This window comes from Macaca nemestrina, chromosome 9 (genome assembly GCF_043159975.1).
Source record: "Macaca nemestrina isolate mMacNem1 chromosome 9, mMacNem.hap1, whole genome shotgun sequence".
Taxonomy (NCBI): Eukaryota; Metazoa; Chordata; class Mammalia; order Primates; family Cercopithecidae; genus Macaca; species Macaca nemestrina.
Window position 1 is genome coordinate 73,882,388 of NC_092133.1, and position 18,130 is coordinate 73,900,517.

At 47.5% G+C, this 18,130-nt stretch overlaps 1 protein-coding gene across 19 annotated transcripts in view; it reads right to left on the bottom strand.

Moving 5' to 3' along the window:
- Window positions 1-18,130, bottom strand: part of LOC105465975 (potassium calcium-activated channel subfamily M alpha 1) — a 763,404-nt gene that overhangs the window by 644,949 nt on the left and 100,325 nt on the right. The gene's annotated exons all lie outside the window — the stretch shown is intronic.

Consider the following 18,130-nt stretch of genomic DNA (forward strand, 5'->3'; position numbering starts at 1 on the left):
TCTCTTCCATCCCTGTTATTCCCACAGCCAGCGCAGATCTCAGAACACAGAAGCAGTTCCACACAGAATTGAACCAGCAACTTCTCGAGGAGCATATGTTTTCTGAGCAATGGCCTATACCAGGTGCATGCGAAGGGTGCATAAGGCCACTGAGATGAGTTGGACATATCCAGGGGCTTCAGGGGATCACAGTCTCTTACCAGTGACAGATGTTTAAGAAATCCCCATCATGGAGAGTACCCACAGTCCACCCCCCTACTCCGCCCCACCACAGCCACACTCCTCCCGACCCTCCTGGGTCTTGGGCACACTTGCTCTTCCTTCTGCCTGCAACATGGCTCTTTCCTGAAATCTGCTCCAAACTCCCATTAACAAAGAGCTTTCTCACCTTGCACCGTCCACAGCACTATTTTTTCCCATTCCCTGTTTCATTTGTGCTCGTGCACTTATGCCACCTGGTTTCTCCTGTTTCCTGATTTGTCCTGTCTGTGGTCTGTCTCCACTACTAGACCAAATCCCATGAGGGCACGGCCTGCGTCTGCTTCGTTTTCTGCAGTATGCCCGGTGCAGAGGACAGCACCTGACCCATGGTGGGTACCTGAAAGAATTTAAGAATGAGAAAGCAAGGTAGGTTCAAAAAGGTCTGCATGCTGCAAAGGCTTCTGAACCTCTATATGCTGAGAGGCAACTGGACCTCTGCCGCCTCCTCCTCCTTTGCACAGTGGGCAGAACACCTGCAGAACTTTCCACTTCTCATGCCTCATCACGTGTCTGGGCTCCGGTGCTGCAAAGCAGGTGAAGGACACCCTGTGCAAGTGTAAGAGGCTAAAACAGGGGTGCCTGTGTGAGCAGCTGGTGTGGGGTGGGCACCTGCCTGTGTACGGGAGACTGAAGGGTTGAGAGGGCCGCCCATGCAGGCATGTGTGAGCAGCTGCAGGTGTGTGAGCAAATGTGCATCACTGGGGAACAGGTGTCTGCGGATGAGGGAGGAAGTGAGGGGGAGGGTGCTTGTGGACATGGGGATGTGTGTTTTGTTTTTTTCTTTAAAAAAAAAAAAAAAGGTGAGGGGAAGCCGGCCTGCATACATGTGCATGCATGTGAACATGTGTGTGTGAATGTGGGGAAGGGTGCATTGGTGGAGAAGGTGCTGGTGCTTTTTCTGCCTGATGCAAACTCAGGCTGGAGAGACTGGAACTAGGCAGACCCTGCCCTTGGCGCTCCAGGAAGAGTTCCTCCTTCTATGGAGAGCTGCCTGACCTCATTCAAGGTGTACAGAAAGGAAGCAGTGTCACCAGAACCCAGGCCTCCACCATTAATGGGCCAGAGGCAATTTCACAGCAGTAACCGGGCAGGCAAAACCACCCCTGGAAAATACAAGCCGACACCAAGGATGAGCCTCTCAGGCCCCCTGGGCGTGGGGTCCCTGGAATCCCTCTGTCCCTGGCTCCTAGTGATTTCACACCAGGGCTGAACACATAGATTTAAGGCACCAGTGCAGTGCAGGACATGGGCGCATTGTTACCAGCTCCATGGTTAACAAGCATCGCATCCACTGGGAGCAGCCGGGCTGGGGATGCTAAGACCTGCTGGGTGGTTCTGCTGAGTTGGGGCTTATGGGGCAAGAAGGCCAATTTCCTGCTGGCCCCTCCCAGCAGCAGTGAGACAAGGACACAGACATTGAAGGGCCCATGTTCTCAGCCTCTCCCCCTCTGACTCCTGTCCACCTTCCTGGTCACATCTCCTCCCACCATCTGCCTTGCTAGCTGAGTCCATGCATTTGTTCATTTTCCCATTCAACAAAGAGGTATCAAGCACCACTATTTCTCAGGCACATTCCTGGGGTGTAGAACTGAACAACACAGGTAAAGTATTGCCTCCATGCAACAGACATTGTAGTTGAGGAAACAGGAAATAAGCCAAACTGATAAGACAAATATAAGGTGTGTTAAGACAAATATAAGATGGTGACAAATGCCCCAGAGAAAATAAAACAGGGAAGGGAGGCAGGACAAGGGGCCATTAATCAGGGTAGCCAAGGAAACTCTCCAGCAGCCAGCCTCGTTCCCTCCCCAGAGGCTTTACAGCTGCTGTTCCACACACCTGAAATGCTGTTCCCTCAAACATCCCCCATAGTTTCCTTTCCCAGGCAGGTTGATCTTGTTCCACTCGTTGGTCACTTGCTTAGAAAGACCCTCCCTGGCCAACCACATAAAACAGGTTCCCCATTGCACTCACATCACTATCCCCTTAGCCTGTTTCATATTCTAAAACCAGTTCTCAGGATCTGAAGTTAAGTTTATGTTGTTTATTTACTATGTTTCTGCCTCCCCCAGTGAAATATGAGGTCTCAAAGGAGACAGGATTTGTGTCTTGCTGACCACTATATCTTCAGCACCCAGAACAGGCCAACACACGGCAGGCCCCGGGACTGAAATTTCATAGTCTACTTCTTGTTCCTTTGGGTTAAGCAATGCCCTCGTCCTTTTAAAAATACTCTCAGGCAAGTGACACATGAAGTCATGAACACTCTAGTGTGAATCCGTCAATTCTCTCTAGGGGCTGCTGAGAAATCTAGGACCACGTGTTAGTACTGAGGGAAGGGGATGGAGCCGAAGGAGGAAGCCCGCAGACTGCCTGCCCAAGCACAGGACTGGAAGGGAGGAGGCCTGGGTGTGGTGCCAGCTCTGTCCCCAGCTTCTGGGTAACCTCTCTAAGCATCCGTTTCTTCATGACTTAGACCTGAGAGGAGCTCTGTGGTCACCTACGCTTTGGGGACTCCAGCAGGGAGGAAATGAGTCAATTAGGAGGACACGAACTTGGCTGCCTCCTCACTTTGCCATCAAAGACAATAGGTCTGTGTTCTGTTCCCTGCCTCAGACAAAATGGAGAAAACCCAACGATAGTGGGAAGCCGCTTGCACTGTATAAACGCACACTTGGAGAAGACTGTCTCCCCGCTGCCCAGCACCCACTGTCCACGCACGGTTACTATTAGAAAGTTAATCATGGAAAATGCTGAGGTCTCTTTCCTCAGCCCTGCACCTCTCAGCTCCACACTACAATTTCATCTTCCATATAGTGTTACCAGACAGTGCCATTGGCTCCGTCCACTCCCTTGTCCCAGGCCTTTATGACCTTTCCATTCCATTCAAGCCGTGTCTGCTCCACAGAACTGTAAGACACACTGGCTTCAGCCCGCCTGGCCTGGGCCAGCACGCTGACATTTTCCATGAGTCCACACCAGCCAGTGCAATGCTCAGAGGGGATTAAGGCAACTTTCTCCATCACCCCCGAGTTGCTTTAGGAAAGGGAATAACAGCACTGACCCCTCCGTTGGCAGCTGGTGATATCCACACACCATCTCTATCCAGAGATGAAAGGTTGCTTCTCCACCCTTGACTTGCAAAACAGGGATTATTTCCCACCTCACGCTTTCTGAAATATCACCAGAGATGCAGTCGTGTTTGAAGGCCAGCCTCATAAAAGGCTTAGGACCTACGTGTCAGTCAACACTCTGCTGAGCAGATAATTGATATTTTTTTGTTTTATGATTATTTGTAGGCACTGGTTCTCTTTCCGTTAGCCTGGATAATCGAGGGAAGACTGTAAAGAGTATTAATATCACGGCCAAGGTCACTGGGCTGGCTCCTGTTGCCATTCTAACCCAAAGGCTGAATTACTATGGCTTTTATTAATAATAACAAGAACAAAAAATAACATGAGTGATTATAAAGCAAGGGAATTCTGCAATTACCTCAACAATTAACACAACCCTTCGTGAAACACAGAACAGAAAAAATTTTCAAAGGTTCAAGCTAGAAAACTTCTGCCTTCTGTTTGGTGCAAGTGACAGTCAGAAAAGGGCCTTGTTTGAGGGTATGCGGTGTGAGAGTGTGCAGTGTGAGGGTGTGCAGTGTGAGGCCTGGAGTATGCAGTGTGAGGGTGTGCAGTGTGAGGATATGCAGTGTGTGGGTGTGCAGTGTGAGGGTGTGCAGTGTGAGGTCTGGAGTATGCAGTGTGAGGGTATGCAGTGCAAGGGTGTGCAGTGTGAGGTCTGGGGTGTGCAGTGTGAGGGTATGCAGTGTGAGGTCTAGGGTGTGCAGTGTGAGGGTGTGCGGTGTGAGGTCTGGGGTGTGCGGTGTGAGGGTGTGCAGTGTGAGGTCTGGGGTGTGCAGTGTGAGTGTGTGTAGTGTGAGGGTGTGGAGTGTGAGGTCTGGAGTGTGTGGTGTGAGGGTATGCAGTGTGAGGGTATGCAGTGTGAGGTCTGGAGTATGTGGTGTGAGGGTATCCAGTGTGAGGGTATCCAGTGTGAGGTCTGGGGTATGCAGTGTGAAGTCTGGGGCTGGCTCCAGTTGGTTTCCAGCTTCACCAGGTGTATGGCCCAGGCGAGTCACTTCATCTCAGCAGGCTCCTGCACATAGGGGCTGGGGAGGACTCAAGGACAAGGTGCACTAAAGGGCTTGGCACAGTGCCCAGCAGATATCAGCACTAAGTATTAGCTGCCATTGTTGTCTTTATCATTAATGTAACTACATCTTAATTAGGAACGATGGGATCTCATTTGGCCCCCACACCAATCTGGGAATTGATGTGAATAGCATTTCCTCTATCATCCATCAGCCAATATCCAGCAGCCACCCCAGGGGAAGCCACTGGTCATCCCACGCCATATACAGTTCACTGCCCCTGGATGGCAGGCTCACCCCAAGCCTGCTCCCTCATCCTCATTCCCATCCTCAACCGAGACGAAAGTCCACCACTGTCTCCATTTTAAAGAGGCAGCCTGTGACATCCAAGAGACCTTCCAGCCTCAGGGAAAGGCGTGGACAAGAGCTCCAGCTGAGTCTTTACAGATGAACCCCCACATTGGCACCTCTTCTCCTAACAACCCCAGTCTTTGGAAGACATCAAAATTCCAAAGGCTCAGCTGCAGAAAGATCTTCTAAACTTCTCATTATAGTTATTCCCTGAAAGGCCAAGAGCTTTACTCTTCATCCATTTACTCAACACACTTTCACAGAGCAACTGCTACCACGTGTCAGACTCTGCAGGAGGCAGCTTTAAACTAAGATGTGACAGATGAGAAGGAACCATAACACACAAAGCAGGGGGAACAGTGATTCCACCAAAGAGAACAGCATGTGCAAAGGCCCTGAGATGCACAAAATCTTGGCATGTTCTCTGTGGACAGGGTTCTAAATCATGGGTTCTAAATCATCATGGGTTCTAAAAATCAGGGTTCTAAATCATCAGGGGGACACCTTTGTGTCACCCTCATCTGAAAGCAACCTTTAAGAAGCCACAGGACAGACTGTCTTCAATTCAAGAAACCTCCCTGAGACCCATCTTCCATCCTCCACCCCTACAGTCTCACTCTGGTCTGATTTCCTCAGTTTCTATCCTGGTGCCTAATTTCTGGTGGCAGCAAAGTGCAAGATTAGAGGCCCACACGCTAGTGCCCGGATGCCTGGGCTTCAATCCCAGATCTGCCAATTATGGCTTCAGTGGTTTGGGGCAAGTGATTTAACCTCCTCTCTGTGCCTCAGTTTCCTCATCTGTAAACCATGGATAACAGAGAACCTCTTCTGAGATCTGCTGTAAGGATCAGACAAGTAAAAAGAAGTGAGGCTCTTGGATAAATAAATATCTAAGGCACACAGAAGGTGCCTGAAAATGTGAGCATTATCAATATTTATTTTAAGCATCATGATTTTTCTTATTATATTCCCCTTCTCCATCTGGTCCCTTGGGAGTGATGACTCGGTGGAATGAATGACACCCACCCCAGTTTCTCACCCCATCTCCCAAACACAAGGATCTTCTTGCCTAGTGGGTGGTTATCACTTAGATGTGCCCATCCCCAAACCTCACTTCATACAGTGATTTCTGGAGACCCTAAGAGGACTCGGGGGCCAGGCACAGTGGCTCATGCCTGTAATCCCAGCACTTTGGGAGGTCGAGGCGGGCAGATCACCTGAGGTCAGGAGTTTGAGACCAGCCTGGCCAAGATGGCAAAACCCGTCTCTACTAAAAATACAACAATTAGCCGGGCATGGTGGCAGGTGCCTGTAATCCCAGCTACTCAGGAGGCTGAGGCAGGAGAATCACTTGAACCCAGGAGGCGGAGGTTGCAGTGAGCTGGGATCACGTCACTGCACTACTCGAGCCTGGGTGACAGAGAAAGACTCCATCTCAAAATAAATAAATAAATAAATAAATAAACAAACAAACAAACAAATAAATAAATACACAAATAAATAAAGAAGGAAGGAAGACTCAGGGGGCTTCCTGCACATTCCCATGAGCCATGAGCCATTTCCAACACCTTGGGGCAGAGTGGGGGACTCTATGATTCCACTGGGGGAGGGGTCCTGCAATGGGGCCTAAGATGTGCTTTCCCCCAGCTGACACTCTTTTCCTTATTTAACTTTTTCAAAAACACCCCCAAATGTTTTGCCTTTTCATTCGCCTCTCCTCCTCCTTAACACTCTCCACCTGCCCCAAAATCCCCAGTAGTTTCAAAATTGAATAACTGTCGGGAACAGCATATAAAGATGCTAATTTAAACACACGCGTCAGAAAAGGCAAGCTGGATCCCTGCTCCTAGCAACAGCCCCTCACCCACACCTCACAGCTGTTGCCGCCCAGAAACAGGGCTTGCTTGAGTGAGCTGGCATGGGGGCCGGATACAGGGAAGCAGAGTTGTGGGACCTAGCTCTGAGCCTGCTTCCAGCCTTTCCCCTGGGAGGGAGGTCTATTCTCCTTGAAGGGCAGCCTTCAAAGGTGCAAACTGCCAAGCTGCCAATTCCTCAAGAAAGGGGTCTTGGGGCAACCAACGGTTTAAGTAAACCCATTGTATCACATTTTGAACATACAGAACTGCTAACATAGAGACCTCTAATTTCCTTTAATAAACCCAAATTCTTCCATTTGAGTAAGCTATATACATTAAATAGCAGCACCTACTATTAAAGCATAACAAATCTCCTTTCCATTTTTCACATCATAAATGTAAGTTCGGGTCCCATCAAGGAGCAGATTTCTCTAAGTGCCAATGTAAAGTGCCCCCTCCTCTATGTAGTCCTCCTGAATGCCCCTCCCCCCGACAGGTGGGAGTGGTCTTCTCCTCCCTTGAACTCTCTCATGCTCTTCCCAGCTATCTTTTATTGTAGCAAGATCTTGGTCAAGCTCGTGCATAGCTCATCTCCCCTTCTAGACTGGGACATCCTTGAGAACAGAAGCTGTCTTACTCAACCTTGGACGTGCCCCTCTCCATCTTGCACTCACACCACAGAACTGCATAGTAGGTGCTTAATAAATGCTTATAAATTATTAACATTGGTCACCTTGGAGCTCACCAATTTAAACGAACAATATTTTAAAAATAAAAAAAATATATATTAAATAGACACTGCCCCCAGTTGGTCCCATTGGTAAATATGGCTTTTCATGTGTTGGGTTTGCTTGAAATGGAGGTATACAAACACACAGAAAGATCAAGAGAGAAGCTAAAACATAGAGAATGCAAGCCAGGTAACCTCTACCTGAAAGAGAAATTTGCCCAACTGGGCAATGTGCAGGCAAGACTGATGTCAAGGGAAGATGCTGGAGAGGAGAAATGCTGCTGAAAGAACACTCAAGTGCCTTTGCATGTCCAGGTAACTGCTTATTTCACGGAAGTGTAAAGCAGCTATGTTTCTTGATTTGGGTGTTGGTTCCATGGGTGTGTTCAGTTTTGAAGATGCATACACATTGTGGTGTGTTCAAGTTTTAATATCATACTATATAGTTCAACTCGAAAAGAAAAAAAATTTGTGGGATCTAAAAAATCAAATTAGAGTAGAAGGAGGGTTACCAGAGGCTGGGAAGGGGAGTAGGGGGTTGAAGGGGAGGCGGGATGCTTAATGGGTACAAAAAAATAGAAAGAATGAATAACACCTACTATTTGATAACACAATAGGGTGACTATAGTCAATAATAACTTAATTGTATATTTTTAAATAACTTAAAGAATGTAACTGGATTGTTTGTAACTCAAAGGATAAATGCTTGAGGAGATGAATATTCACTCTCCATAATGTGCTTATTTCACATTGTATTCCTGTATCAAAACATCTCATGGGCTCCATAAATATATACACCTGCTATGTAACCCACAAATTGTTTTAACAATTTAAAAGCTTTTTTTACATAAATGACTAAACCATATTTCTTACATGGGAACTTATCCTCCATGTGCAAATGAAGTCATTGTGAGACTAGGGTTTGTGGTGCAAAAATTCACTGTCCAGAGAACACAGCTGTTACCACCTAGAAAGAAAGTGAGGTCTCCACTCACAAAGGAAAGCAGCAGGAGTATGTGAGATGTCGAAGGAGAACGTGGAATGCCTAAGTAATAAAACAGACACAGAAAACTTTCCATCCACATAAGAGAAGCTTTGGCGGAGTTTGCTCTTCAGCCTCAGACCAACGGAGCTCCAGCATCCAAATGTTGAGGAAGCCAAGAATGTGCAAACTATGATCTCTCAGAATAATAATAAGAAGAATATTCCCTTCTCCTCTGGGACTTTCAATGTTTTGAAGTTTCTGACACTCTCAAAAACATGCAGAAACCGCGGCCTGAATTTAGAAACCTCAGCATGGTGGTATGTGTGGTATGAGTTCCAATCTTGACAGCCCTAGAAACCTGTTTCTAGAGGAGAAATGAAAATACCAGGCACACTGATGCAGCCTGTGGGTTGATTTATTGCTTTCTTTAGGGTGGCACCTAGGGACTGACGGACCCGGGTCTCATTATCTATCAGCTACCGCCCCACTCACATTTTCTGCAATTGACATGCACAACCAGAGCCACCTAGCTGGTAAGAGAAGGCTCTAAAGACTACTCAGAGGGTTATGCGGGAGGGAAGAGGAGAAGATAATATGAGCCCACCCACTTCCTTTAAACACTGGGGTGGAGGGCTGTCATGGATCACCTGCACGGATATGATCCCCAGCCTCCCTCAGCACCAGCAGGCTGAGCTGCTGTCACTGCCTGACTCCCTAACCAGGTCAATACCCAACCATCAAGATCACAGTCCTCAAATGAGCTCACTTTCAGGAAGGCACCATGTTCTATTTTTCTTTGGACAATTTTGTCTAGACAATATCTACCCTGACTTAATTTTGTAGCCAATGTATACACATTAAAATAAGATGAAAACAATACTTTCTGGACCTCATGCAGTTCTAATTAATATAATTCTACATGGATTTATGGATACCAGTTGTGTTGTACACACTGTTATAAGTCCTTGGAATCAGGCAGTGAGAATATGAAAAATGAGACCAAAATGAGAATTCTCTCCAGAAGAGAAAGCACACCCAGACTAGAATATGTCCTTACAGGTTGGAACCCGTTCTCTTCTACATGCCTTGAGGCTTCCTTAATTTTACTCTTTCTCATAACCACCCAGAAAGTGCAGGGTTGGAGACTCAATGGTTGATCAATATTTATTGAATGAAAATGACAGGCCCTACAAATAGCTTCCTGAAGCCCTGCCAACATTCTCCCGCCGTAGGTTCTGGTACTGCTCCCAGGCTGTGTGGCATTGGCTAGAGCGCCCCAATGGCCCACTGGCCCCCACAGCTGGCACCTGAGGTCCAGGGTGGATCCGTGAGTTTGCGCAAGTCTCTCTCATCCCTGGGGCTCAGTTTCTTCATGTGTAAAATGAAAGAATTGAAGAAGATTATCTCTAATTTCCCTTCCAAGTTCTAGCATTCTGTGATGCCATGTGCACCCCGGTTAAGTGATAACTGCCCTTTGCTAATCATGGAGGCAGAAGATGTCACCCTCCTACTCTTCACGAGCATGGCCCCATCTTGTCCAGGTTCCCACTCCTTCTCCACACTGTCTTGCAGCTCAGATAAACTGATCTCATTCCCTCACCAGCTGGTGGGTCCTGTCTAGTTTACAACCATCAGGGCATTCCCATTCTATTGACACTGACTGATTTGGAGCCAGGCAAGTGGCCTGGTTTTGGTCAATGAGAAAGATGGGAGAAGTATCGGGGGCTTTGGAGAAAGATTTTCTCATAAAGTCCTCACCAGAAGAGATGGTCCCTGCCTTGACTCTGGACATTGCCATGCCCAGATGTGATGTCCGGAACCACTGTAGCTATCTTGCAGCCATGAAATAAATCAGACTTGGGATAAAGCTGTCACTAAGGACAGCAGAGTAGAGAAAAGAAAGGGCGCAGGGCCTCAACCACATCACTGAACCACTGATCTATCCACAGAGCAGCCTTTCCTCCCCCAACTCTGCTCTCTTATGGGAGATACATTTCCCTACTGTCTAACCCAATTTGAGTCAGTATTCTTGATCATTTGTAATCAAAAGCATCTAACTAATGTAGTGGACCTCCAATATGGAAAGAATAAAAGTATTCTGAAATACTCTTAACACTAAAACTGCTGTACACAGTTGAATCTTTCTAATGTCTAAGAAAATGCTCTACAACACCATCTGAATGGAGGTTGCCCTTTCAAAGAAATGCCTGACATCCTTTCTTTCTCAGAAGCCAATAGCATCCAGATATTTGCACTTTTCGGTTGCTTGGTTTCTAGACAAATGTTAGTGGCTCGATCACTCCTACAAGAAACGGCACTGACTTGCCCTTCTCCATGGAGACGATGAGCACAGCCATGAACTCAATTCAAAGAGCAGGAGAAGAGTCAAAAGTGGCACCTTGAAACTGAATTCTATGTTGTGTTGATGATTCTGAGCTTTCAAAGTGTTATTCATTTTGTTCTACCTGTGAAGGAATCCTTGATTTCTCAATCTGCCTACTCGCTGAGATAGATTTCAGCAAAATAACAGTAGACATGGGTTTCCTTCTCCTCTCTCTCTCTCTCTCTCTTCCCCCCTCCAACTTCCCAACCTCCCTCTCCATCTCTCCCCCTCTCTAATTCACCAAGGTAACAAAAGAAACAATAATTAAGTCAACGAGCATGCTCCCATGTGCAATAAAAAATACCTCTCTTATTACATTGCCATTTCCTTTTCAAATCCTTCGGGGGCATTGTGTACAAATATAGTAAACAGCATTAGAGGGAAATAATGCCGACACATACTTCTGGGAGCTCGTCATGTCCCTTTAAGACAAGGCCCACTGTTCAGTTCCATTCTAGGCCACAGCTCGGGTTTCAAGCCTGAGGTCCCCTTACTGCCTCATGCAGTATTAATACGGCCCTGGCATGCTCCCAAATTTACACTGTGAACCATAATCTGGGCCAGCTCCCACAGGACGAACTGGCTTGGGGTTCCCCTCTTCATTTCCCTGGAGGGCCTTCTCCCTATCCATAGCCAGGCTACCCCCTTCCCCAGGGATCCCCCACTTTCAGCCTCAGCCAGGGGAACACACAAGTGCTTTTCAACAAGTAGTTAATGCCCTAGCATGGCGTATCATCTGTGGGTGCTGCTTACACAATGGCAGAGGAATTGCGCTGTCCCGCAGGAAGTCACAGGGGGAGAGGGGAAGAAGGCGCCCTCAGACATCAGAGCCAAAGCCAACTCAGAGTCACTTCTGTGGCAGGCCTGGAAGCACCACCAGGATGTCCAGGCCAGGAGGTCCCATGGGTGTACCCAGATCTGCTGAAGGAAGCCTACCTCTCTCTGCTCTGTGTCTCTTTCTCTCTCTTTCCCCAGTTATAACCAGAAGGCAGGTACAATTTCTAGAAGAGCCCATAAACCATTTTCATTTATTGAAAGAGAGAGAGAGAGACAGGTGAGGCTAGTGGGGAGTGAGGAGGAGGCACAAGGAAGGAATGCAGAGGGGAGGCGAGGCAAGGCAAGGCAAGGAAAGAACACAGGGTGGAGGGTGGCTGAGTGGGCCCTGGTGCAGCCCTCATCCCCAAGGGCCGGCTCGGGCTCCATGCTGCTCGCACAGCCTCCCACCACCATCAGGAGGCTACAGGCTCCATCCAGGATATTGTCTGTGGGACTCCTGTCTCTGAGGCACCATGGGGTGTGTTGGGGAGAGACTGAGCTCTGGACAGCCTGTCTGGGTTCAATTCCCAGACCCTCTACTCACAAGCTGTGTGACCTTGGGTATGATGCTTAACCACTCTGTGCCTCCATCTCCTTATCTGAAAACCAGGATGAAGAAGAGTGCCCAGCATGCAGGGTTGCTTGTGAGGATGGAAAACAGGACCTGGCACATGGTGTCTAGCCCATGCCTCAGAGCTTGCACCCAACAGAGCAAGTAACAAGGTCTGGGTTCTGAACAGAGAGTAGATAGACCCGAAACACATCCTCAAGAATCCAGCAATTTCCTCAGTAAGTTAAACACAACATTACCATAGGATCTAGCAACCCCACTCCTAGGCATATATCCCAAATCAAAAATGGGCCTGGCACAGTGGTTCATGCCTATAATCCCAGAACTTTGGGAGGCTGAGGTAGGCAGATCATCTGAGGTCAGGAGTTCGAGACTAGCCTGGCCAACATGGTGAAACCCCGTCTCCATTAAAAATACAAAAAATTAGCTGGGCATGATGGCGGGTGTCTGTAATCCCAGCAACTCAGGAGGCTGAGGCAGGAGAATCACTTGAACCGGGAGGCAGAGGTTACAGTGAGCTGAGATTGTGTCACTGCACTCCAGCCTGGGTGACAGAGTGAGACTCCATCTTAAAAATAAATAAATAAATAAAGATAACCAACAAAAGCTTGTACACAAGTGTTCATAGCAGCACTATTCACAATAGCCAAAGGTGGAAGCAACGCAGATGTCCACCAACTGATGTATGAATAAGAAAAATGTGGTGTGGCCATGCAAGGGACTAATGGAATGGAGTACTGCCGCATGCCACAACACAGGTGAACTTCAAAAACATTATGCTAAGTGGAAGAAGCCAGACACAAAAGGCCACATATCCTATCATTCTACTCATAGGAAATATCCAAATAGGCCTCAAGAAGCAGCAAGCAGATCACAGGTTCTCAGGGTAGGTGGAGGAGAGAACGGGAGTGACTCCCCATAGGTCCAAGGTTTCCATCTGGAGTTCTGGATGGTTCTGGAAGTAAGTAGCACAGATGGCTGAACAGAATTCTGATTGTATGCTTAAGATAGTCACAATGGTCAATTTTATAGTGTGTATATTTTACCATAATAATTTAAAAAAAAAACTCAGAAAGGATACAGCACTTAGACTCTTCTCTCCTCAGACCTCTCACATAGTGAAGAGTCAGGAGGCTGCAGGGGCCAGGCACAAGGGTTGAGGGCTTTGCTGTTATGCACTACGTTCCATCCCAGTGCTCCTGCCCTCCCCTCTTGTTCCCTGCACCACTCTACCTGCGGTTTCCCAGCTATGCCATGCTGTCTGCCACCTCTGGGCCTTTCCTGTGCTATTGCCTCCACCAGGAGTGCACCCCTGCCACCCCAGCACCCTCCCACCTTGGCCAGCCTAGCTCCTCTCAGCCCTCCAGACCCAGCTCAGCCCCTGCCTGCTGTGGAAGGCTTTCCCTTGTTAAGACCTCCTCCTCAGGGCTCCCACTTCACTCCCTGGCACCTACCCTTTGTCAAAGCACCATGTTCTGTGCATGCTAGACAGAGCTCCCCGCCTCAGCTGTAAGCTTCTTCCATGCAAGGGCCAGATCTAATTTACTCTTATACCCTTAGAGCTGAGCACAGAGAAATGATATAAATAACAAATGAGTTAAAATTATAGACTATTATCTAGAAGTCATGAGACAGGAAAGAAATATTAGTTATGAAGAAGGGACTCTCAATTCCTAGATAACCTAACCCCATTCCCACCCCTGATCCCAGAACCTCTCCAGGGAAAAGTATGAGGACACCCCAAGCAGACAGTGACCAGGCCAACCCAGAGCCCCCACATGGGCCTCTATCAGGAAAGTCAGGGGCTGAAGAACCATGAGGTCCTAATCCCAGTTTGGAGTGGACAGCCTGGCCTCAGATTCAGTCTCCACTATTTTCTTCAAGGGAGCCAAGTACTAGGCCCTCCCCACCTGTTACCTCGTTCAAACCTGCAGAGTTAGTATAAGCCACGTTATATAGGAGGAAATTGAGACCCTGGGAGGTCCGGAGCATGCCCTGAAGACAAAGCTAATGTTAACACCACAGGCAACTAAAGCCAAAACTTGTGACTTTTAAATTTGTTTCCTCTTCCTCCAGCAGTGTCTACATGGCTGCCTCCTCAATCTTCTAACCAACACGAGAAGGCCAGAGACACAGGCAATGCTGAAGGACAGACCTCGCGGTGCTAGACTAACCCACCGAATACAGGTGGGTCCTGTTCCAAAAACTCACTTCAAATAATGACACTGTTGACCAGGATAGACAGAGGGACAAGGAAAGAGAGATACTTGGGGAAAGGCACAAAACAATTCATCTTAGCCACTGTGCTCAACTATTTGTGTGGCTTTGAGTAAGTCCAGGTCTCTCTGGGGCTTTTTAATTTTTCTCTTTTGTAAAAAAAATCATCTAAGTCTAACATAAAATGCAGTAGATCATCTCCAAAGTCTCTTCTAGCTCTAAGGTTCTAATGCTATTATGACTAACATCTTCCCCAGAAGGATCTAGAAAAAGTGGCCATCTTGTCCACATTCACTTAGCAGAAGTCACGCCGGGAGCAGACACCGTTGCCTGTGAGGGTGATGCAGTGCACAAAGCTAAGTCACCGTCACCTTTTTTCTGGGAGCTTCTTACACCAGTGCCCTAAACATTCCCTGTACTAGGACAGACACAAAGAGAAAGACACATTGATTCTGCTCCCACCACATGTTCTATAGGAGACCTGTAGTATAGGGTAGCTCAGTGGTACTCTAAATTCTGTCATTCTCTCCCATCTTCCTGATTTCTGCCCTGCCTGCATGCCCTGCGCTAATATTCAGTGCACAGTATCCTTGAAATCAACTTGAAATTGTCTCGATTTTTTCAAATTAGCATTGTCCTGGGCAATAATATCTGTGAAATCACGAGCTCTGATGTGCTAGTTCTATTTTTTCACAAGTGTACTCAAATACACAACTATAATAAGAAATTCGTCTGTGTCCCTCCTCAAAGCATCTTGCATCCCACCAGCGTTGAGGTGTGGCAAAACACAGCAGTAGCTCACTTAGTCTCCACCAGCAAACCTCTCAGGCCAAACAAAGCTGTTTCCTACCATTTTAGAAAAACCGAGACTCGGGGAAGCTAGCGTTTAAGGTGACGCAGCCAGAAAGCACCACATGGGGCTTCAAACTTGGGTGTGCCTGATTCCAAGTCCCAAGTATTTGCCGCTCTTGCAAGCATCCAGCTTGTCTACAGCAGATGGGGGTGAATGAAAGTCAAGAGATTGTAAATAATGCCAATGACCTTTATCACCTATTCTACTTAATCCTGTCCTAAGAACTTGACAGCAAGATTTTCCACGATAATCTGAAATGAGAGTAATTCATCTATGCATAAGCAAAGCTGACAGCCAGCATACTGAAATGGACAGAAGGAGAGCACTGTATGAGTCCAGACCAGTTAGTTCCATGGGCAGGTGCCCCTCACCCACGCCAGCAAGGTCAAGGTTTATTCACCCTCCAGGCAACGCTGGGTTCAAGCTGTCCCAGTTCAGAGGCTGCACCACCGACCCTGCCAGCCCTCCTGAAAATGCACAGCTTAGTCACAGGGGACTCTGGCTGTGCATGTGCGTGACTCAGCACAGATCGCTCAGCCCTCCAAGGAAAACAATGACAAGAGCACATGGGGTCAGCAGTGTCATCCGTGAACACAGGAACACCCGGCCCTTCATGCATAAAGCCACCAAAGAAAAGGGCTTCCAACCTAGCCTGGAAAATTCAAGAACTGGAAGGGCTGGTGCTCAAGGTCATCTGATCCGACCCCTCACAAGACAGCAAGGAAAAACCAGAGCCAAGAAAGAGGCAACGAGGGACTTGCCCACGGGCACTTAGCTGTGTCAGTCCAGGGCTGAAAGGAAGTGCCCCTACAGCTTCCCACAGAGTCAGCAGCCCCAGGCACAGTACTTCTCTCTGCCCACGTGGCACTGAGGAAATTGCCAGTTACAGAGCTATACCCTAAATTCAGGAATCAATAAAGTGTAAGTGGAAAGCCCAGTTACCCATATGAATTCAACAACAACAAAGAAAAATGAAGAGGAAAACTATCCAGCTCATTATCCCGCTGAAGTGTTTTCCAGTAACAAGTCAATATGCATCAGAAATAATCTCCTATGAGAAGCAACAACTCAGGGGGGGAAATGCACTGAACTGTGCATGGAGAGAGAAGGGGCTAGTCATGCATTTCAGCAGGATGAGAATCCCCCCATGTGTCACACAATATGCCAACTGCAGGAGGATCCCCACACCAGGCGTGTGCTAACATGTCATTTGACTCCAACACGAGATGACTTTGAGTTCCCAATGATGTGTGCAAAAGGGACAGATTCTCCCCTCCAGCACAGTGGGCTCTCTGGACCTTCTGACAAAGCTAGGAAAGGAAGAGGCTGGCAGCAGATGAGGGACTGGCCAGCAAATGAAAACACAGCGATGCCCAGATGCAAAGGACACTCCTTGGGTGGGAAGGAGGTAGGGTTGGTTTATTTTTTCCCAGACTTTTTCACTCATTTAAGCCTGGAGAATACCTTCCTCCAAATTTTATCCAAGAACCAGCCAATGGCCAAACCCCACTCAAAAGAGAAAACACGAACATTAAAATACTCCATGTACTGAATATTTTTAAGGCAAAGTTAAGATTTTCCAGGTTTGTTTCCATGGGGGAAGGGGGTGGTAATTAAATGATTTACAGGAGAATTTTACAAACTCTTCATTTTACAGATAAAGCAAGCAAGACATAAAGAAGCAAATGATTTTTTCAAAGTAACCCTGATAGTCAATAGCAGAACCAAAACCAGAGTGCAAGTGAAAAAAATCCAGATTTGCCAAAACCTTCCTATTGGCTGTATGAGAGCCTAACTTCTGAGCCCAGGCTGTCCTGATGATACTGAAAGGGTCTCCCAAAGCTATCATGCCTCTGTGAGTATGTTCTCTTGGCAACCTGAAATCACTCTCTTCCTTAGCTCTTCTGCCATCTGTAATTAATAATTCTATAACTTTTATTGAAGACTTTCTCCCCTGCAATACTAGAAGCTGTACTATTATGCTAGGAACATAATAAATGTTTGAAATATTTGTAGAGTGAATGCATATGTATTTTTGACATATGAACACTCCTGCATTCAACAAACCAGGGCTGACCATCCACGGCACGACACTGCTTTCATCCCTCAATGTTGCTAACATGCCCAGTATTGAGACACCCATGGTGTCTCAACAAGGTCATAACACACATGTGGGGGATTCAACAGGGTCAGACACAACCAGAGCCCCAAGGAGCAGAGTCTACTGGGCAGACAGGCCAACATACAGAAGCGGCTTCATGACATGGGAGAAAGGGCACCCGTGAAGCTGGAGCTCTGGGTCTAGTTTCCCATCCCTAGTCAATGATTACATGACTTAAGACAAATCATTTAACTTCTCCAGAACTTGTCTGCTTCATTTGCAAACACAAGCCAAACAAGAGGAAGGCAGGTATCCCAGGAGGAGGGGCAATAAATGTTGGAAGTAAAAACCCTAAGGATCCTAATCTCCTTGAGCACAGGGACCAGTCTTTCTTCCCATATCCTACCACTCTTCCCCGACCGTGTGTGCCAGGCTTTGCCCCTTCCCCACCTCCATCACTGCCCGACAAGAGTCACCAAACTCTATGATGGCATCATTCTTCCAGCCACTGACCTCCAAATATCCCTCTGATAAAATCAAATCCTAACAAAGGAGGATTTGATTAGGCTTTGTGGGAGAGAATTGCCTGTTGCTCACTGGTAACTCAGGGCAGAAATGTCAGAGGGATGAACTGTGGGTAGGCTATAAATGTGTGACTGTTCCTTACCACCTCATGGCCACCTCGGCTGTCTCTATAGAGCCAAAGCTCTAAAAGGTACTCATTTGTCTTAGCTCCATGCCTGAATGTTCTACTCCTGATTACAGAGGCAGAACCCTTCCCTCTCTTGCTCCACCTATGCCAAAGCTGGCCCACTATGCTGCTTGGTGCTGGCCTCTGGGCTAGCAACCCCTGCCAAGGGCA